The sequence below is a fragment of the Bos indicus x Bos taurus genome, chromosome 5 (assembly GCF_003369695.1).
Source record: "Bos indicus x Bos taurus breed Angus x Brahman F1 hybrid chromosome 5, Bos_hybrid_MaternalHap_v2.0, whole genome shotgun sequence".
NCBI lineage: Eukaryota > Metazoa > Chordata > Mammalia > Artiodactyla > Bovidae > Bos > Bos indicus x Bos taurus.
The window spans coordinates 26,037,459-26,061,340 of NC_040080.1; the positions used below are offsets into that span (position 1 = coordinate 26,037,459).

A 23,882-nucleotide genomic window follows, 5' to 3' on the forward strand; every position below is an offset into this window, starting at 1 on the left:
CAAGCAGAATTTCATTCTTTAACTATTCATAATTTTAAACACCAGGTCACATTTTAAGCATTTCAGATTTATGTGTGTGCTCAGTTGCTCAGTTGTGTCTGACTCTTTTATAGCCCCATGGACAATAGCCCACCAGGCTCCTCTGTCCATGGAATTTTCCAGGCAAGAGTACTGGAGTGGAATGTGATTTCCTATTCCAGGGGATTCTCCTGACCCAGGTGTTGAACTCACGTCTCCCATGTCTCCTGTGTTGCCGGTGTATTCTTAACCACTATGCCACCTGGGAAGCCTCAGATTTATGCTTTTCACAAATTCTACAAACCAGTCAAACAGCAGCCTCTGTTTTTTAAATACGTATATTAATGATAAATCAACAGTGGCAATGGTGACAATGATGATGGAGAAAACTAATGGCAGCAGCCAACATTTTGGGTGATGAACAAGAGATTGCATGTTGCTCCTTATACTCCAGTCAGTGTGCTTATATGATCAAGGAAAACCTAAAGAATACAGTTTACAATACATACAGGTTAAGGAAACATTTACAAAGTGGAACTGGAATGAGATAAAAATAGAATCAAAAGAGCTCAGGTCTACTTTTTCCGTAACGCAACTTTATAGAAACAGACTAGTTCTACCAGTCTGAGGTCAAGTGACTACTGCTCGCGAGTGGTATTTTATACAAAAACCAAAAAATGTGTTTCTGCGGTAAGGTTTATTTTGAAGCTTTCTTTTCTAAAGCTACAGACAGACAGTACACAGGACAAAGCCATTAGATGGCAGAGAAAAGTGGTTCCTCTTAAATGGAAGATGCAAAAGTTCACAGTATCAGGTCAGTCTTAGGCCATAAAAAAGTACTTTATACCAACATTGTTAGTTTCTCTCTTCTTCTTTAACACTGAAACAAATGCCCTATCTTTCAAATATATTTTAAGAGTTTTATATTCACCCACCTCCCCCAAAACTAAATATTTGTTTCAAATCGTGTCTTGTTCTCTGCTAAACACAGTTGTTATAATAAGGAAACTGAAGTGGTTGATGGCTATAGCTCTTCTTCCAGGAATATCTGTCAAAATACTCATTTGTCAGTTTCAAGCTGTCTAGAAATCTATTTTCTCAATTATATTTCACAAAGTAAAAGCATTGCAAGTGTAAAGGGGGGAAAAATGTATTACAGAATTGCCTTTCCCCAGAGAATAAGAAGCTGGATATTTTTCAGTTGTTATTTTATAAATAAAGATTTCCACTCAATTTAAGATAATATAAATAAATACTACCTTAAAAATTAGAATTATGCCATGCTTCCCTTGAAGTAAGAACTGAGCTAAATTAAAATCAACGACTTGTAGAATATCACAGCTGGAAAGAGCCTTGGAGGTGTCCATTTTTTTTTAAAGACCATTCTGGATTATACAATTAACTTTTGAATAATCCTGGGAAGGGGCTTCCCCGGTGGCTCAGGAGTAAAGATTCCACTTGCCAATGCAGGAGATGCAGGTTCAATCCCTGGGTGGGGAAGAACACCTGGAGAAAGAAATGACAATCCACACCAGTGTTCTTGTCTGGAAAATCTCATATACAAAGGAGCCTGGTGGGCTACACTCCACAGGGTTGCAAAAGAGTCGGACATGACTTAGCAACTAAACAATAGCAAACAACAATCCTGGGCAAACAGGGGAAGTTGGGATTTTAAGAACAGAAGTAAAGATGCAATACAGTTCCCCGGCAGCTTGTACAAACTTGGGTGTGCTCTATTTACCAAGAATTAATTAAAGAATACCACTCTAAAGTTGAGTTCTTGATACTTTTAAAATTATTAGCGAAAAAAGTATTTTCAGTATTAAGCAAATATAATCTCCTTCCATCATAGTAGTGATTTAGCTATCTGCACATAAGCATACAGGAAAAAAGTCTTTTTCCTAGCCCTTAGAGGTGAATGACTATCATTAAACAATAGTGACAGCTGCCTCTTGAAGTCATATTAACAGTGACAGCAGAAAACATATGATACAATAGTGATAAAAAGACAAAAGGAGACGGTCTGGCACTCTCTGAAGGTTCCAGGTTTACATACCTTTTGATTCCATAGAAAAAGAAAAATCTACAGGGATCAAAATCATTTCTTAGACACAAATTACTTTAATCAGACTATAGTTTTAAGGCTTTATAGATAAAAATTAAAATCACCTGAGCAATTAAAATATAAAATAAAAATTAGACACAACTATAATTGTTCACAATTGAGTAGCAAAGAGTTCTCTGTAAGATATTTAAATTCTTTGAAGAGATACTTCATTTTTTCCCATATGCTCCGAAGTTAAACTCTGTCACCACATAAGATCTCACTTTATGCTCCATTAATCAAGACTGCATGAACTAACCACTAAAAAAAAGGTGAGTGCTCTTTCTATAGAATAATGTCAGCAAAATAAACTGATGGTTATCAAAAAGCACTCACAATAACAGACATATTCAGGAACATGTTACAAGTTATTTTTCCATCATTAATAGACAAACAGCAATTCTACTTCTGTAAATTTTATTGACACTCTCATTAAAATAGATGCCACAGTTGGTATATACATATAAGGAAGAAATAAATGAAAAATATACCTTCATGGAAATATGTAAGAGAATTCTTCAGGATTTTAAGTAAACCAAGCAAACCAGCATTATGATATCAATCAACTTTCATTTAAACACGTATGGTGTAAGACACCATTGAATGAAACAATTAGAATATAACATGTCCACAGAAATATCTTAAGCATCATATCTGGAAAGCAACACTTAAAACATTAACACAGAAAATGTATTTATAATTTAAAACAGTCTCTATAAAATTATTCTATATATGTCATGAGAATGATCAAGACTCAGCTGAATTTCTTCTCAAACAATGAACATCTCTAAATAGTAACTATATTTTCAGTCCTTTGTCTAATGTACCAGAAACTGAGTACAGAGCAAAATAAATAAATTGAACACAGTACAAAAACTTCCTAAGCATTCTGACCAGAGTAATATTTATTTATTTTTCAATTTTTTTTTCTGGTTATACTTGTTTTGCTTTCAGCAGCTGAATAATACCCAAAATAGTTCCAGTGTCTTAATTATTTGTAATTTCCATTTCTTAGATGGACTTCATTTCATTATAAAAACCTGGATTGAAAATCACATGGTAAACAAAACTCGAACAAGCAACACTGAACCCAATTCACTTTACCAAAGAAAACTGAGAAACAATAATAAAAAAACAGAAAAAGAATGGATATTATTCATAATATTAAAAATATTCACAATTATCATGGAGCTTTCTAAAAACAATGGGCTGAAGAGCTGCTTCTGAGGCCCTTTTCAGGAGGGTTTGATTAATAAAAGTATCAGAAAGCTCTCACTGTCTTACTCACAGGCTGGCATTTTACACCAATCTTAACAACTGTTCTGTAATGACAGGAATGGATAGAACAGAAAGTGTCAAGTTGAAATACTCTTCACCTTTGTTAGCCTTCTATTTCAAGAGTTCAGTTTCTTCACAAAGTTATAAAACTTTAACACAATGGCTCACTTTATTAAATCTGTGAGATGTTTAATGGGAATAATCATAGCCCACACTTAAAAACTGAGAACTTGAAAAACAGGTGTGTTTGCCAGAGGTTTTTTCCTAAATGACAGAGTACATTCTGATTGTCCCCATGATTAAATTTTCACAGAGTATTTCAGTGCAGGCTCAGTAAAAAACGGTGGCCAGTATTAAAATTTTTCTTTTCAGGTGTGGGAATTGAGGCCCTGCTGATGTAGAATTCATGGTGGAATATGCAGGATAGAGATTCACTCATTTTACCATTTAACTAAAACATATATTAAAGCTTTTATCACACACAAAATCACTGCTCTAGGCCTTGTGGCCCAGCCAGGAGTAAAATTCAGATATGGAATCTATAGAGTCGGAAGGCAGAAGGCAAATACCTGGTGTCTGGTGAGACACACACGTATACCCTACAGCACACAACAGAAGTGAGTGAGTGCCAAAGAGATCCTGAGAAAACAAACCGCAGGACTGCGGGAGCAGTAGGGGTGGTATCAGGGAAGGTGAATTTTATTCCATGATGGCATAGAATATATTTGCCAAAAGAGAGAATAGATTTGCATATGAAGATAAGGTCAAAAGACATTTCAAGTAAACAGAGAGAAGAGAGACATTAAGAGTCGAGAACCTGGGGAGATGGAAGATTTCAGGGACAAGTGCAGAGTGCTTCATTTTGGCTAAAGAGGCATTTATAAGAAGGGAGAGAGGTGAGGCTAAAAATGAAAGCAAGTAACCAGGTTATGGAGGGCTGAGACTGAATCTTTTCCTGTCGGCAGTTTTTTAAGGACTGGCCTGACATCATCTGTAGCTCAGCTAGTAAAGAATCCACCTGCAATGCAAGTGACCACAGTTCGATTCCTGGGTCGGGAAGATCCCCAGGAAAAGGGATAGGCTGCCCACTCCAATATTCTTGGGCTTTCCTAGTGGCTCAAAAGGTAAAGACTCCGCCTGCAGTGTGGGAGACCTGGGTTCGATCTCTGGGTTGGGAAGATCCCCTGGAGGAAGGCATAGCAACCCACTCCAGTATTCTTGCCTGGAGCATCCCCATGGACAGAAAAGCCTGGCAGGCTACAGTCCACGGGGTCACAAAGAGTCGGACACAACTGAGCAACTAAGCACAAACTGACATCATCTGAGCTTGGCTTTAGCAAAACTGAACTGGAAGAGCAATTAGAATGAAAACTGAAGTAGCACAGAAGCAGATGCAGATATGGCTTAGGAGGCAATAGCTTAAGAAAACATTTATGTGACCCTAAAATTGTGAATGTTAAAGCAGACAGGGCGAAGGCAAGGATTAACTTTAATGTGAAAGTCGCAGGAGTTGGCAACCAATTGGACGTGGCTGGCAAAGGAGAAGGGGTCAAAGATGTGCTCTTCTCATGGGCAGGAGATTCTCCCTGGCTTTGAACTGTCTCTGAAACTAACTCACTGTAAGGATTCTTTGTGACAGTATTGAGAGCTAATTTCAAAATACAAAGGAAAGCAGGAACGAAACATATTTTGTATAACTTAATCATGTATTCAAATGAGATATTACGAGGAAGTGATCCCAAAGTCCCTTCACTATTTTGTCCTTTTTTCTTTCCCTCTAAGTTTTTGGAAGTGAATTAGAGAAAACATGCCTGTCATATAAAAGCCCTTTTACTGACAAACATAAAATAAAACTTAAGGGCCATCTGATCATAACTTTTCCTTTTTAATTCCAGGCAACAAGGTACCAAACATAAAAGTAAACTACCCAAAGGCCAAGTGACGGCTGGAATAAGCACAGGGCAAGCAGTCTGGGTAAAGAAGCTTTGCTCTCTAGAGAGCTGTGGCTTCAGATCCACTTTCTGTCAAAATAAGGGAGTTCAACTTTTGAACACCAACTGAAGTGCAAGTCCAAGCCCAAACACTCTGTTACCAGAAGAATCGATGCTTTTGAACTGTGGTGCTGGAGAAGACTCTTGAGACTCACTTGGACAGCAAGGAAATTAAACCAGTCAATCCTAAAGGAAATTAATCCTGAATATTCATTGGAAGGACTGATGCTGAAGCTGAAACTTCAATACTTTGGCCACCTGATGCAAAGAAACAACTCACTAGAAAACACTCTGATGCTGGGAAAGACTGAGGGCAAGAAGAGAAAGGGGCAACAGAGGATAAGATGGTTAGATTGCATCACCAACTCAATGGACATGAATCTGAGTAAACTCTAGGAGATAATGAAAGATGGGAGCCTGGCATGCTGCAGTCCATGGGGTCACAGAGAGTCAAACATGACTTAGAAAATGAACAAAAAGAAAGAACAAAACTATTCCGTGAAACATGGCTGAGCAAATTTTGTCCCTCATGTTTTTTAGCTTCTTGCTTTAATTTTAGAACATTTTACAACCAGTCTCTAATTCTGTTTAATTTCAGCCAAACCACTTTAGATGAATCTGAAAAAGCAATCACTTGATCAGCACAGAGAAACTTTGGGAAAGAGTCAGGATGCTACAAAAAGAAAAAAGAATTCACACCACACAAACGTATTTAGCATACACATAATTTAAGATCAGGAGAGCTAAAATGACATAAACCAACCTAATCACTTTATCATACAGAAAACAGTATCTTCTTTCGGCAAGAAAGAGGTTATTTTACTCCTGAATCAGCAAGGAAAAAGAGAGATGAAAATCCCTCTCTAGGGGGAAAAAACAGATTGTTGAAGAACATTAGAAAGACTAGAGAGAATATTTTTCAAAAGGTTTTAGCAAGAAGGGTAAGATATGTTTCTCAGGTTCTGAGATAGATTTTATGACTCTTGTTCCAATTATAAAAAGAGAAAACTTTGGCCACTATAACTCAACTCTATTGAGAATTAAATAAATTTCTGCAAACTATGAACATAACATTTTTACAATGTTTTGGAAAAGTAATTTCAAGCATAGGACTTTTCTTCAATATTCACTCAACGTCTTTATAGAGTTTCTGCAATAAACCAGACCATAACTTTGGCACTGGAAAAAATCATTTTCAAACTTAAAATTCTTCAAAAATATATATGCACACACATAAATAGTAGCTTCTCAGTGTCATAAATGATATATAACAGATCCCTCTTCATTTAAGTTATACAGCATTTCCACTGTAGTTACACATTTTATGTTTTTGATGTCACAATTTACCTTTTTTTATACTGTGTATCCATTAATAAATTACTGCATCTCTAGATATTTTCCATACTTTTGTCCTTTAAAATTCATACTAGAGTCAACTGCTTAACACACTACTATAATACAGTATTAATGTATTCTGAATATGACTATAGTTATGTTTACCATTGTATTTTACAGTTTCATGGTTTTTTGTTACTATTATAATTGGGGTCCTTTCATTTTCAGCTCAAAGAACTCCTTTCAGCCCTTTCCATCAGGCAGGTATAATGGTGATGAATTCCTCAGCTTTTGTTTGTCTGGGAAAGTCTTTCTCTCTCCATTTCTTTTTTTATTTGGCTGTGTGGAGTCTCAGTTGCAGTACATTAGACCTTTAGTTGAGGCATGCAAAGTCTTAGCTGCAACATGTGGGATCTAGTTCCCCGCCCAGGGATCGAACCCAGGTCCCCTGCATTGGTAGCACCAAGTCTTAGCCACTGGACCACCAGGAAAGTCTCTGTATCTCCATTTCTGAAGGACAACTTTACTGGGTAAAATAGTCCTGGTTGGCAGTTTTTTCTTTCATCACTTTGAATATAGCATCTCACTCTCTCCTGGCCTTCACTGTTTCTGCTGAGAAACCCACTGATAGCTTTGTGGGGCTTTCCTTGTCCTTAAGGAAGGTTTTTCTCATGTTGCTCTTAAAATTCTCTTTGCCTTTGATTTTAGACTGTTTTATTATAATGTGTCTTGTAGTAAATCATTTGGGGTTGAAATCTGGGGGGAAATTATGAGCTTCATAAGTTTAGAAGCCCAACTTTCTCCCCATATTTAGAAAATTCTCATCCATTATTTCTTTAAACAAGCTTTCTGCTCCCTTCTCCCTCTGGGACTTCAATAATATATAGTTGTTTCTCCTAAAGGTATTTCATAGCTCATATAGGCTTTCTTCATTCTTTGTCATTCTTTTGAATTCCTCTGACTGGATAATTTGAAATGACCTACCTTCTGCTTCACAGATTTTTTTCTTCTGCTTGATCCAGTCAGACACTGATGCTCTCTCTTGCATTTTTTTCATTTCATTCATCATATTCTTCAGCTCCAGAATTTCAATTTGGTTCTTTTTTTTTTTTGATTCCTGTTTTTCTGTTTAACATTTGATTTTGTTCATATATTGATTTTTTTAAAATTTCATTGAACTGCCTGTATTTTCTTGTAGGTCCCTAAGCTTCCTTAAAATTACTATTTTGAATTCTTTTACTGGGAACAATTGTAACTCTCTTTTCTTGGGGAGGGGTGTTAGTTACTGCAAAATTACTGTGTTCCTACATAGTGTCATTTTCTTTGATTTTTCATGTTCCTTAGAGTCTTGCATTGCTGTCTTTGCATTTGAAGAAGCAGTCACCTACTCCAGTCTTTAACACACTGCTTTTAGGAGAAAAACACCTTCCAGAGCCTTGCTAGGAATTTGGAGGCTTTTTCAAATCTTTTCTATGGATTCACCTGTTCCACACTTATTGTTCCTTTTTGTGAGTGAATTCTTAAGACTGTATGCCTTCTGTGGATCCTGCAAAGCCAGGTCAAATGATGAGAGCCTCCCATTTTGCTTTCCCTGGGGCAGTCTTGAATGCTCAAGTTCATGTGGTCTCTCCCAATCCTGGAGAGTCCATTTGGCTTTCCATTTGTGCTCACCAATGTCTGCAAAGGTTAGATGTCTTTGCTTCAGGGGTGCACACAGGGAGCTGGCCGCAGGGTAGAGTATGGAGCTGTGAACGGATGAGGCACTGAGGTGCTCAAACACTCTCAGCTTCCCCTGTGGAAGAAAGCACCGGTCAGGAAGGTCCCTACTGGCATTCGGCTGTGCCACCTTGGGGAAAGGGTGATGCAAGTAAACCACAACTGTTCCTGTTGCCCTCTTCACTGCATGCAATCTCAGACATTTTCGCCCCCACAACAGTATGTTGAACTTCTCTGCTGGACTACCAGACTTCCACAAGGGCACTACTGTCCATGGGTGACTGTCAAAACCAGGTACTCGTTGTGGGGAGAAAACAATGGTTGTCGTTGTGCCATGTCTGACTCTTTGTGACCACCCCCCCAGAACTGCAGCACACCAGGCTTCCCTGTCTTTCACTACCTCCCAGAGTTTGCTCAAATTCATGACCACTGAGTCAGTGATGCTATCTAATCATCTCATCCTTTGCCACCCTATTCTTTTGCCTTCAATCTTTTCCAGCATCATGGTCTTTTTCAATGAGTTGGCTCTTTGCATCAGGCGGCCAAAGTAATGGAGCTTCAGCTTCAGCAACAGTTCTTCCAGTGAATATTCAAGGTTGATTTCCTTCAGCATTGAGTGGAGAAAACAATAGAAAACTCTCATTCCTCCATGTGATGATACCATTCTTCTGCAGCCCAAAGGACACTCAGCCCACTGATGCTCTGCTCAGGACTATAGTCATTTCCTAGTCCGCAATGAGTTTGGGTTCTTCTGCCTGATATAATATATTAACATATAGTATATATAGTATATAATATGCGTAAATAAATTTATTTTTTTCTCTTTCTCCCCAGCTTATCAGCTTCACATTACTGTTTATAAACCTTTCTAGAACCTCATCATCATCTATTTTTTTTTCTTCCTGTTTGTTCTGGGATAAGAAAAAAAGCTAAGCAAGTTTGTTCTCAGACTTTAATAAAGAGATTTTTAATATAGGCCAAGTATTATACCTGTGACTGAGTAGATAGATATCATTTATATCATTTTCATAATTTTCAATGCCTCCCTCACTCCACGATTTAGGTGCAACCAGGGAGAGCCACCTTATTAGCATCTGTATCATCAGTGCCTAGAACTATATCTAGTTGTTTTTTTTTTGAAGATAGCTGATAAATATTTTGAATAAATGAATTTTCAATTTTCTAACAAATTCAATAGAGCATCAGGCTCATGACAGTTATATGAAGGCTTAGAATGCTTAGATATTAGGAAATTCTGCAATAAACTAGTTGCGTGACTTAGGACAAATCACTTGACACATCTTGGTTTTACTTTCTTCATCAGTAAAATAAGAATGCTGAACTACACAAACTAAATTTCTCATATATATATATAATATTTTAATATTCTTATTTTGATTACTCACAAGGACTTCCCTGGTGGCTCAGACGGTAAAACGTCTGCCTACAATGTGGGAGACCTGGGTTCAATCCCTGGGTCGAGAAGATTTCCTGGAGAAGGAAATGGCAACCCACTCCAGTATTCTTGCCTGGAGAATCCCATGGACGGAGGAGGAGCCTGGCAGGCTACAGTCCATGGGGTCGCAAAGAGTCGGACATGACTGAGTGACTTCACTTTCACTTTCAAGCTACTTTTTCTTAAATAATTTATTTTTCTTAAATAATTATGATACAAAATAAGTCACTGCCAGATAGGCACTTTGGTTGGCTCCTGATCTCTCACTGGCAAATACTATAGATCTTCTTTCCATTGAAAGGAGGGTTGTGAAGGGTGGTGGCAAGCAAAAGTTTCTATTTAAATTTAACATTTAAATTGCCCCATTTAAATTTTTAAATTTTTTAAATTTCCAAATCTCAGCACTTTATCTATAAATTACACCAGCCAGACATAACTTGAATAATATATTTCACTAGTTCACGAGGGTAGAGAAGATAGTCACGGAGATATGTCTTAGGTAACTGGAGGACAACCTTAAGGCATCTATGGTGCAACATATGGAAGAAAGACAGGACACAGGGGAACAGAATAATACTGTAAACAGACTGCCTCAAAATCTCACCTCCAGTATTCTCTGTGAAAGGAAGCAGGTGAAATGGTCCAATTGTGAATAAATGAATTCTGCTCAGTTTTTCCATCATACTCTCTTTACCTGCAGAAGAGAAGCCCGCTAACACAAAGGCATGTTAAGCATACATTCACCGAATACATATTAAAACAAAAACTGAGTACATACTTTGCATCCAGCAGTGTGCTAAGGCACAAGAAAGACAAAGATTATTCCAACACATCCCCCACCTGTAAGTGCTCAGACTAGTAGAGAGAAAAGAGAGTAAACAAACCATAAAACACAGCATAATTACTATTTTAAAGTAAGTACAGCCTACCACTTAGGCACAAAGAAAAGACTTTTTTCTGGGAAAGTGATCTTTAAGCCAAATCTAAAATGATATAGATAAGCTGATGAGGACAACAGAGAGGAAATCCAGGCAGAGGAAATGGAGTGTGCAAAGTCACGCAAGAGTGAAGCTGAGTGTATTCAGGGAATGACAATTGTTACAGCATTTGTGGGGCACTGGCAGTCAAAGAGGAAAAGCCTGGAAGGAGAGCAGGAGCTGCTGCGTGCCGTACGAGGGGGAACTGTCTGTGTAGTGAACATATGGGGAAACAGTGAGGAATTTTAAGCAACATAAAAAATATGATTAGAAGTCAAGACAGGGAAGAAGGGATGCCGTCACCCATTCGATAATAAAAAAATCAACAAACTGATCCCTTCTAGGTTGGACAAAGTTAAGGGTTAAGGCAGAATTAGGAGTTCAGAAAGATTCACAGAATTACCATTTGTGTAACAGTGGCTCCATTCAGAGGAACAGGAAGAGAAGAGAAGGGAGCTGGGTTAGGGAAAAGGCAACAATGTATTTGGGCATCTGTGAAGGCCAAGGGGCCTGTGCAACATGCAGTACAGTCAGAACTAAAGGCCTGGAGCTCAGGAGAACAGCATCTGCGAGAGATAAAGAATTGACAGTCAACGTTCTAAGTGAAACAATGTGAGTGGCTGAAGTCACCTTGGAAGATAATGAAACATGAAATTAGATGAAGGCTGAGAAAAGAATCCTGGAAAATTCAGAAACTTCTCAACCTGTCAGTGTTCAGATTATAGACAAAACCATGCACTGAGAACCTACTCATCCCCACTCTCCCATCCCCCACCCACTCCCTGCAAAAAAGTGCTGGCTCTCCTTGGCTACCAAATGATGCCAGAACTTACTTTAGAAGATTACCACTGTGGAACAACTTTTTACATACCTATTAAACTCCAAGGAGTACAGCTTCTGAATTAACATCTAAGTACAGATAGATAAAACAAGAAACCAGGAAAGAACAGCACTATGGGAGCCAAAGGAATAAAACATTCTTCAGGGGAGGAAAAAAAAAAAACAGTGATCATTGCAAACATATATCCATTCAGCAAACAGACAATCTACGGGGACTTCCCTGGTGGTCCAGTGGTTAATAATCCACATTGCAATGCAGGGGACACAGGTTCAATCTCCGGTCGGGGAACTAAAATCCCACATACTGTGGGGCAACTAAGCCCGTGTGCCACAACTAGAGAGCGCCTGGGTGCTGCAACTACAGACTCCGTGTGCAGCAACGAGGACTGACGCAGCCAAACAAATAAATAATAAAAATAAGGAAGTAAAATTAACAATCTACAGAGTACTAGAAACTCTAGGTGACAAAAATTCAATACTGAACTAAATATAAACCATGTTCTTTCTAATAGTTACAGCAAAATCAAGTACGAGAAAAACCAAATGTTTTAAGTTTGGCCTTTACGAAGATTACAAATAACCTACGGGAATGAGCTTAGGCAGCAGACTAAAGTGGGCTGACAAGTGTATAGGAAAAGTGTGGTAGAGAACGCAACAGGTACAAGCTTCGTGTCAAGAATCTTGGCCGGGAACCAGATGCAAAGGCAGCACAAGAGATCATTGAGAGAACAGCTTCTAGCTTCGCGTCACACTGCACCAAGAGACCTGACTCCAACAGCTTACTATATAGACATTGACTCAGACACACGCATACGACAGAAGAATAACTGTTTAGACTGACTCTCTCATACATTTACTAGGACAGAGAGGCCTAAATTATTAAAATTACATTCCAATATTATTAATTTTGACTATTAATGACTCTCTGACTACAATTTGGTCTACGTCACACTGAAAATTAGAAGGCAGTCACGAGGTTAGAAAACCTCAATCACATCTGAGGAAGAAGGAAAATGAACGAGATACCTCAGTGCAATTTGGGATTAAAGACAGGCATGGGGCCAATTACCTGTTGAAGGGAGATGCATGACATATTTTAGAACTGGGTTTATAAGCCCCTTCAAGACATGCTGGAGAAAAGTAAGAAAATGTTAGGAGTGGGAAGAGAGACATGATATGGTAGAAGCAAGTGCTTAAGCACAAGTTCTCGTCAGAAAAAAACCTGATTTTAAAAATCTAGCTGATGCAAGTTTGAATGAGTTTTATTATTTCAGCAAATAATCTCCATATATTTCAACATAGCATATGACATGAACTATGTATATACAGTAGGAAAAAGTTCTGTTCACATCAAGTGGGAATATATAGAGACAGGAGAGCAATTAGAAGTCAGTGTAGGAGTTTCCTGGTGGTCCAGTGGATAAGACTCAGCACTTCCACTTCGAGGATCATGGGTTCAGTCCCTGGTGGAGGATCCAAACTCACATGCCATGAGGTGTGGCCAAAAAAGAAAAAAAAAGTCAGTGTATAACCAAAAAGGACTGACTCACATTGGTATCTAAAATTCTCATTTTTGTAGTAACAACTTGTAGAATGTATTAATATAACAAAGGCTGGAAATCTTATGTGACTTTTAATATCACATAATCAACTTCAGGTATTCATAAACATTAATATTTGCCTAGTGAGAGAAAAACGAGCATCTTATTTGGATAGTTCAGGAACTGCTACCAGAAATGCACAAACTAATTTACTACAAAAGCAAAGGGTGAAAATGATTTCACCCCCTCTAACCAATACATTCAAATCTTACCTTTTTCTTTAAGGAAAAAAGACTTTAAAAATAACTAATTTTTAGTATGCCATAAATTAAAATTTAAAAAAGTTCCTCTGGTACTAATTTGTTTGGTAGTGATTTGTTAACATATAAGAAGTAATAGCCAAAAGGAGGAAATAATGAATTAAGTTTTCTTTTAGAACAAAAGTGTTTCTATAACATGGATTTGGAAACCTGCAGAGATGGGATTTATATATCCACCCCCTCTCCCTTCCCCAACCCTTCAACTTGCACACAAGCCTACAGTTCTTTCAAGCTGACAGCATACAGCTATTATCTCTCCAGTTAGGACGACAGAGCTTGGAAAATCAGGTCACAAGGTTGCCACGGGGACTCTAATTATCTGTCTGGCAAGTTTGCGTGATGTCCTACTCCCCTCTGTGATCCTGTCATATATCACCTGGTAAGCAAGATAAGGTAAAGGTTAGCAGGGCTTTCTACAAAAATATTTACTCCAAATCACTAGGAATGTGGGAAAATGCAGGCACTCTTCTCCATTTATGCCAACACTGTCACTGAAACTTTTATTCAGAACCTTCTTGGTCCACAGAACTTTTTTTAAAAGTCCAGGGTCAATCATGACCCAAACCATATATGCTGACTTACAATTTAAAAACAATTCTTGATCCCGTTCCAAGCGAGCTCTCTGTAATGCAAATAAAGATGTTTTTCTGAAATAGATAGTTATGAATCTTTCATTCATAATAGCTAATGAGAAACACATGAGCCAAATACATTATGGGGATCATGTCAGTGGTGTGTAATCTGAGCAGTGTGTTAGGAAGTGCTGGGCTCCACCAGAGGAGGATGAGGCAGCGCTGCTTCAAATGAAGGTCTTCAAGTTACCCACATTTCAAATTCCCAGTAAGACACATTTCGCCATCTCTAAAGATGACCACTTTATGACCAGCCTGAGGTCTTCAGCATGACTTCATTTTATGAATAATGGCTTTTTCATTCCTAGGCATTTCCAAGAAAAGAATACTGAGTACTGTCTATAAAACTAATACAAACCATACTTGTCTGTTCTGATCTTAAGCTGACCTTAGTTGAAAAATCTTTCAAAGGGAGTACTGGTATATCATAATTTTTCCCAAAGCTGTTCACAAATAACAAATGTTCTTCTGCAGGATGACTGTAAAATAAAATGTAATTTGAAAATGTTATTTTATAAATCCACAATATTGGGATGTGTTAAAAAATAGAATACAAAATGTTAATATCTTCACTCTCTTAGAAATGAACATGAGAAGAAAAAAAAAAGGAGACAGATGAAGGAAGGGAGGGAAGAAGAAGCCAGAAAGGTTATTCTTTATTTTCCACATTTTTGACCGTTTACATGGAATCTGGTGCTTCTTTTAAGTTCTGCATGCTTCTTCTAATCTAGATTTCTGACACTGTGTACTCTAAGGTTAGCAACCTTGTCTGTTTTGTTAATTACAGTAATTATTGCTACTTAGTAATACAGGCATTTATTTAATATTTCTTTATTGAAAAATAAGTTTCACTAAATGAAACAAAATTATTTTCTATTAAATAAAGCTGTATATGTCCAGAATTGTTAGATCAAGGAATTAGACTGGGCTGCATTAAGCCAATGTGCTTGCTAATGGTTTAACCAAATCCTTAATCTCACGTAACTATCTCATATATGCATATCACCAAAGGATCACTGGAGAAAGCTGAAATGAGTCAAACAAGATCTATCACCACAACGACTAACAAAACTCACCCTCACATACAAAAGACCTTCCAGAATGTATTTTGCTATATTCACTATGCATTTGTATACATATTCCTCTTCTGTAATTTTCCTTTTAAAGGAAATGTTACCACAGTATCATCCTTCCGATGGACAAAGGAGCTGGTAGGCTACAGTCCATGAGGTCACAAGAGTCAGACATGACTTAGTGACTAAACCACCACCATCACATCATCCTTCCCAGTGACTGGTATGACTGCCAGCAGTAACAGAAACTTAGTAAGACTAAAGGGGAAATAGGAAGCTAAGGTGATCACAGCGAGAAGTTTCTAAAAGAGCATCAGGAGCTTCCCCGGTGGCTCAGTGGTAAATAATCTGCCTGCCAATGCCAGACACACAGGTTCAATCCCTGGTCCAGGAAGAGCCCACATGCTGCAGGGCAACTAAGTCCACGAACCACAACTACTGAGCCTGTGCTCTAGTCTGGGAGCCGAAACTATTGAGCCCACGTGCATCAGCTACCGAAGCCCTTGCTCCTTAAAGCCTGTGCTGCCCAGCAAAAGAAGCCACCACAATGAGAAACCCAAGGACTGCAGCTAGAGAGTAGCTCCTGCTCACCACAACCAGAGAAAGCTCTCTTGCAGCAATGAAGATCCAGCACGGTCAAAAATGAATAAAATTATAAAAATCTTTAAAAGTTCTTCCAGAAAAAATTAATTAGTATCTTTTGAAAAAAATAATTAGTATCTTTTGTCTTTAAAATTAAGCCAAGTTCTCTAATCAACTCCTTGCAAAATTCTACGTACTTCTGTCCTCCTTTGGAAGAGAGAAAAACTCAGCAGGTTTAGATCAGCTTAAAAGCTTCCCCCCAAATTTATATCCACTCTCTCAGGATCACGGAATCAAACCCATCTGCCTCTACGGACAGCAAGCATTTGTTACATCTAATTTCTAAAATCCAATCAATGTCCACAATAGTCTAAGAAAATCAGCATTAGCCAGAAAGATCCAGCCATTAAATCTTGCAAGAACAGGTATAGTTTGGGACACAACTTTATTTTATGTTTATTTATCAAATAAATATGTAACATATATTTCTAACAAATAATATATTATTCTTTACAATATATTTAGTCAAAGTGCCCCATATGTAGTTCATGAACAGCACAGTAGTGGTAAAAACAGCTTACAGGTTCTCAGGAAATCTTAGTGTTTCTACTTTTGTTACTGCTGAACTATTTCTCTCATATATCAGATGTTACCACCACTAGTTCTCCCAGTGATTTCATCACTTAATCCATTAGTTTGGAATCTTTTAGGTAAATCATATAAATGCCTTTGAAAACAATAAACATAACATGAAAATCTAACTGGCAGCCAATGAATTAAATTATCCCTTCTTCTTAGGCCTTCTACTTCATAGTACAGTGACAACTCACAAAATCATACTTCAAATATTCCAACTGCCTGGCAGAGAGAGAAAATGGAAATAATTCTAGGTAACAGATATAGGTAGGCTTCCCTGGTGGCTTAGAGGTAAAGAATCCACCTGCCAAGAAGGAGACATAGATTCAATCCCTGGGTCAGGAAGATCCCCTGGAGAAGGAAATGGCAACCCACTCCAGTATGCTTGCCTAGGAAATCCCATGGACAGAGGAGCCTGGCTGGCTACAGTCCATGGGGTCCCAAAGAGTCAGACACGACTGAGCGACTAAACAACAGTTATGGGGAAGCTGTGAGAGGGGAGGCTTTGAGGGCAAGATGAGGGAAATTTTACTCCCATTTGAAGATCCTTTAGAAACCATGGACTTTTCCATACAAAAAAAAAAAAAACTTTTTTACATTATACAAATTTACTTGACAACTATTTGAATTCAAATTCTAAAATTCCCTGTAGTATTTAGGGGCTCCTACAAAACAAAATGTTTTTTAAAAAGTCACTAGCATATACTCTAACATACAAACAAAACCATGGTGGATCTTTTCTAATTAGTATAAAAACTTAGTGGTGTCCAGATGCATTCCAGCTGAAGTCAGTCGCTGTGAAAGTACTTAGTCTGGACAAGATTTCATTATCTTCATAATGAGACTTTACTAGTTCCAAAATAATTTACTTACTACCCAAATAAGATGAAGGTGATGAGGGCTTCAATCCCTCCTTTGTTTCAAACTCTCTGGCAGCCTAAACTTAACCTTCACTGTCATAACCACCATGAATGTCTCCTTTATTCAGATTTCACTCGCCACAGCTGAGATCTCACCACGCAGTGAGAAAGTCTGAATGGTAACTGGAAAGATAGCAAAGTTATGAAAGATACATTTTTCAACTAATGCTATTTGGGCCCTGAAAAAAAGTGGTCAGACACTGGGGCTGGAAGACAGAGTAAGGCAGGAAAGAGGCAAGCAGGACAGAGAAGGGGTATTGAGGGAAAACTCACATGGTCATTTATCTGCTTCAGGATTTTTATACCACTGTTTCCTTCGTAAGACTATGCAAAGTCTTCAGATTAAACTGAAAAACGTGAAATACAGTCAAGTGTGTGGACACTGTAATAAATGGTGCTGAAATTTTTGTTTTGGTCGTTTGGATAAGAAATATATGAAAAAGTAAAACAATAGAAAAAGATGTTACTTTAAACTCAATTTATCTTATAGTGCAGCATAGCAAATATGCTAATGCAGAAAAACAGAAAAATAATTACTCCTAAATTTAAAGAAGTTATAACTTTTTTGTTATTATTCTTTACACATTATTCTTCAGGCTTGGCTATCATAGATCATTCACTTAAAAACAGAATAGCTAAGACTTTAAGCAAATCTGTGAATCCACATATGTTAAAATCTTTAGAGGGCTATTTTAATAATTTAAAAAACCCTCTTTAATATACATACTCCAGGCATACATATTAATTCTACACCTTTACATACACGAGTATCACGTGATTAATGCTACAAGATTTGGCCTGATAACTAGATTTTTATCACAGAAAGAATTCCATTGCTTTTAAATTATTCAGAGTCTAACAAGGCCCCCCAAAAGAGCTAAATAAAAAAACCAGCAACAAAAACCGATGTTTTCTCTTGACTAAAAGGACTTTGAGATATAAAAAATATCTAACCTAGCTTATCATCCACAAACTAAAAAGATTTTACATCAGAAGTTCTGATAATGCAGATAAACATACTAAAATAATAAAGACAAATCAAGAAACCCTAAAGATAGGGTTCTAAATCAATATTTCTGAATTAAAGAGCAATATTTTTAAATCCCAATATATAGTTGTTCATAAAAAAAGTTTTCAAATATACTGGAAAGAGAAACTGGAAATTACATATATATACATAAACACACAGACAAGATTAACATGCTTATTTGGGGGGAAAAGTCTATATAGCTATAATAATGTCTTATTTTCTTCCAGATGAAAGTTAAATGTATCTGCTCTCTCTTTCATCATAGTTATATCTTTCTCACATTTAAAAGTCAATATACTCACAATCATCTTATTATGTGTTCATGTCTAAGATTACCATTAACTCAAAATGTCAAAATTATTGTAGAAAATTAAATCACGTTCAATGTCTTCTCAAAAGTAATGCACTTCATCCACGTATTTCTTTATGAATTTGTTCTGCTGCTTATATTTTTTAAACATTTATTTCCTAATGAAAAGTATTAGAAACAATTACAATATTATAAAACATTACAAATATTAGAATCTGCAGAAAAATCAGAGTATTCAGTGATCACAAATGTTATATTTCAGACACTGGAAACACTCTATTGTTGCATTAAACCAATATGTCACTATTGGTTTACTATATCAATAACATGCATATATTTCTAGGAAAAGGAATGATATTCTAATAGTGATAGAGAAGTAATACTCTAATTGTGCTAATAAAAAACTTTCTAAATAAAATGAAATTCATATCACTAGCCTTTAATAGAGGACTTTGAAAAATATCTTTTTCCCTCTATTTAAATATAAATTTCTCTTCCTTCTATGGAGCTTCATGTTCTTTTCCTTCTCCTTATATTAAAATCACAATTTTTCAACTACAGAACTCTGACCTCTTATCAATTCATAATTGATTCACTGAACAAATTACTTTAGCACATTCCTAAGTATTGTGTTTGGTTCTGGTTCTTAGAATTTTGGATTGGCTCAAACAGGACTAGATCCCACTTCATTAGGATATTAGATTCTTATGTTGCTATGCTACTAAATATAGGACTTCCCTGACGATAAAGAATCTGCCTGCAATGCATGAGACCTAGGTTCGATCCCTGGGTTAGGAAGATCCCCTGGAGAAGAGTATGGCAGCCCACTCCAGTATTCTTGCCTGGAGAATTCTATGGACAGAGGAACCTGGCAGGCTATAGTCCATGGGGTGGCAAAAAGTCAGGCATGACTGAGCACTAACACTTTCATGCTACTAAATATAAGAATGCTTTGCTAATAAACCATAATGAAAAAATATGTGTGTGTATATACATATATATAATTCATCGGTGTGTGTGTATGTCTCTCTCTCTCTCTCTCTCTCTATATATATATATATATACACACACATATATACAGATATAACTGAATCACTCTGCTGTATAAACTTATATTGTAAACTAAAGAACGATCTGAAACTATTACATTGTTAATCAGCTATACTCCAATATAAAATAAAAAGTTTTTTACAAAAAGAATGGTTTGAGACAGGACTTCTGATTTCACCCAAACACACAAGTGTTCTTTCTTAGTAAAATCACTTGAGTGTCACAGGGCTGAAAAGGAACACAAGAATTTATCTGCTACATAAAGGACTACATTCAGAAATCACATGATTAGCAGAAGGCATTCATGCAATTCTTCTAGCAGGTTTGGTACCTTGAGTTTCTCCTACTCCACTGTAATGACTACTCTTTTGTATTGTTACTCATAAAAATGAAAAGTAACTGGTTATTCAGTTCTTTCTAATAATCCTGGGGGCTCCATCTGTGAGAACGTGCAGAATTCCCCATCGCTCCTGTCATGCCAACCCATTCTGCACACGTCACATGTATTTATCTTTCTGCCTGGAATGCCCTGGAGTCCTCTCATTCTTGACCTCAAAAATTTATCCTATAATAAAGCCAAGTGTCACATACCCAGTAAAGACTTTTCTGACTCCATCAACAACAGTGAGCCTCTCCCTTCTTCTATGTACTGAGATATAAATATAAATGTGTACATTTTTTTCTCTTGTTCACTTAACCTCCTCCCAACAACTGCATCAGCCGGTACTACTATTGTTTCCACTTCTAACATTAGAAAACTAAGGCAGATAAGGTCTCCCTGATTTCAAAGTCCATCAGTTGCTTGTTTGTTTAATACATACTCCATTTGGCTCCACACTGTATTGAGATGGTTGTCTGGTTGCCTCCATTCTCTGGGTTCCCTGATGACAGAAGGCAGAGATCCTGTCTTATTCCTCTCTGTGTGTACAGTGTCTGGCACAGAACAGATATTCAATAAATGCTCAATAAATGATGAATTGAATGAACAAATGAACCTTCAAAGTCCTTGGTGAAGAAAAGTTCGTCCCCTTCTAAACATTCTAAAGATACTTTTGTAAAAAGTTATGATAGTGTGCTGATTTCATCTAGCAAACGTTTTGTGAGTGGGTAGCACATGTGATGTACGTAAATATCAATAAGCCACTTTCTTGACCTCAAGAAACTTAATTCAGCAAGGCACAGGCATAAACAAATAGCTAATGACAACAATGCGTGTTCTACTTTTCCTAATCCCCCACAACTTCCTCTCTTTAAAGGAATCTCATTCTTTATAGATGCTGCAATACCTCATAGCTCTGGGTCAGTGGGATGTAAATCCATCATTAAAAAAAAAAAAATTAAAAGAATCTCCACAGATCTCAAAATCACAATCTTTTGAGGCATTCACAGTTAAATCAGTAGTCATTTAAGTACTATGTTAAAGAAAAGAACAAAATCAAAGACACATTAATACTACCCTAGCACTTTTTCAGTTACTAGAGATAACACCAGCTTACTAGAGCTGTAACATCAGTAACATCAGTTATTAGAGATTCTTTACCAGCTGAGCCACCAGCGAAGTCCAAGAATACTGGAGTGGGATCCCCTGGAGAAGATCCCCAGGGGATATTCCTGACCCAGGAATCGAACTAGGGTCTCCCGCTTTGCAGACAGATTCTTTACCAACTGAGCTATCAGGGAAGCCAGAGATAACACAAGAAAGCTAAAAACATGGGTTTTAGAGTCAGACAGATCAAGATATCTATCCTAATTCTGTCTCTGTCTCCCCATGCAGACCACAGGCAAGTCATTTTCTCTTTCTGAGCGTATTTCTTACCTGTAATATAGAAATAAGGAGACCTGCCTTCAAGAGGTCTTGTGAGAGTTAAAAGAGATAATGTATGTAATGGTTGCCACACCAAAGATGCTAGTTTTATAATGTCTGATCTAATCTAGATGCTTCTTGAAGGGTTCTGGTTCTAACTGTAGCCCTAATGTCAACAACAAAAAGTGTTGACCAAATGAAAGGTACTTGGGAAAAAAAAAGTCACTTGAAAAAAGGCAAGAGAGTCTCAGGTTTCTAGACGGTGTGGGTATCATCTGTCCCTTTTCAGCATACACCCTGCAAATCCCTTATTTTTGACTTTTTCTGTGAAAAACAGAGCTTTATTAATTATTTCTATGATTAGATCTAAACTAACTGACATGTGTTACTCAATTAACAATTCTAATTTCCACAAAGAAGAATCTCTGAGTTGGTGAGAAAGAAGAAAATGAATTATATACGATGTCCAGGAATCAATCTTGGTATATAGTCTAAAGTCTATGCAGTGTTACATTTTGGTTTTCCAAGTCATTTCTCAACTGTTTCTTTTAACTGGTTTTGCAAAACATGTAAAAACAATCAAATCAAAACACTTTCCTTTCCACCGTAAACCTAATTTATAATCTACTTTACTTAAAATATCACATTTACTAGCTACTGGTACAACTTGAAGTCCACCAGCAGGAAAAAAATGAATCTGACACAGACTTCACCCTTTGTACAAAAATTAACTCAGTATGAGTCATATATCTAAAAGCAAAACACAAAACTATAAAACTTTTAAGGGGTGGGAAAATAGGGTAAAATCTAGGTGATCTTGAATTTGCCAATGAGTTTTTAAATGCAACACCAAAAGCCTATCCATAAAACTGATAAGTTGGCCTTCATTAAAATTAAATATATTTGCTCTGTAAAGACACTGTTAAGAGAACAAAAAGACAAGCCACTCTAGAAAAAATACACTTGCAGAACAAGTATCTGATAAAGCACTTGTACCAAAAATATAGAGAGAGAGAATTCTTAAAATTCAACAATAGAAAATAGGACTTCCCTGGTGGTCCAGTCATTAAGAATCCACCTTGCAATGCAAGGGACACAGGTTTGATTCCTGGTGTGGGAACTAAGGTCTCATATACTGTGGGGCATTTAGGCCCCATTGCCACAACTACTGAGCCCTTGCACCATAAAGCCTATGCTCCACAACGAGAGAAGCCCCCCAGTGAGAAGCCCAAGCACTGCAACTAGAGAGTAGGCCCCACTTGTCACAACTAGGGAAAGCCTCTGCATAGCAAGGAAGACACAGCACAGCCAAAAAGAAAACAGAGATCTATTTTAAAATGGGCAAAAGTTCCTAACAGACATCTCATCAAAGAAATACACAGATGGAAAATGGCATATGAAAAGATGCTTAACATTAAATGCCATTAGGGAAAGGGCCAATTAAAGCAATGAGATTTTACTGTGTGCTTATTAGTACGGATAAAATTAAAAAAAACTGATAATATCAAATGTTAAGAAGGATGAGGAGCAATGGGAGCTTGCATTCACTGCTGGTAGAAATGCAAGATGTACAGTTTCTCTGGAAAACAGATTGGTAATATGTGACAAAGCTAACCAGAATCTTACCATATGATCCAACAATTGTGTTCCTAGGTATTTATCCAACTGATCTGAAAACTTTTGTCCACACAAAAATTTACCCATGAATAATCACAGCAGCTTTACTCATAGCTGCCAAAAATCAGAAGCAAGCAAGATACCCTTTAACAGATGAATAAATACAAACTGTGGATACATCCATACAATGCAATATTATTACACGATAAAAAGAAATGAGATATTAAACCACAAGACATGAATGAACCTTCAATGCACATTCCTAAGTGAAAGAAGCCAATCGGAAAAGGCTGTATGATTTTAGTGATATGATATCCAGAAAGGGCAAAACTATAGAGACAGTAAAAAAAAAAAAAAAATCAGTGGCTGCCAGGGGGAGGGGTTAAGGGCGTGATATGTGAAACACAGAAGATGGTTAAGTGTTTAAATTATTCGGTATGATCCTTCTGTAGATAAATAAATGAAATTACACGTTTGTCAAAACCCACAGAACTTCACAAAACAAAGAGTGAAACAATATATGTAAATTTTTAAAAAATCACTTAGAAGGTGTGGGGATCCCAAGATGGAATTTAGGATGTGACAAAAGTATCTACCTGTATCATAAATGTGTGCAACAACCTCATTTAAAAGGATGGGAGGGAAAGGGGTG

At 37.1% G+C, this 23,882-nt stretch overlaps 1 protein-coding gene across 3 annotated transcripts in view; it reads right to left on the reverse strand.

The window, feature by feature from the left end:
* EPS8 (epidermal growth factor receptor pathway substrate 8) overlaps positions 1-23,882 on the reverse strand; it is a 197,366-nt gene that overhangs the window by 167,890 nt on the left and 5,594 nt on the right. Inside the window, exon 2 of one of the 3 annotated variants that reach the window (XM_027541433.1) lies at positions 10,503-10,592. The exons of the other annotated variants lie outside the window; for them this stretch is intronic. The gene's annotated coding sequence lies outside the window, so the exon portion shown is untranslated. The remainder of the gene's footprint in view (positions 1-10,502; positions 10,593-23,882) is intronic. 3 annotated transcript variants of the gene reach the window in all.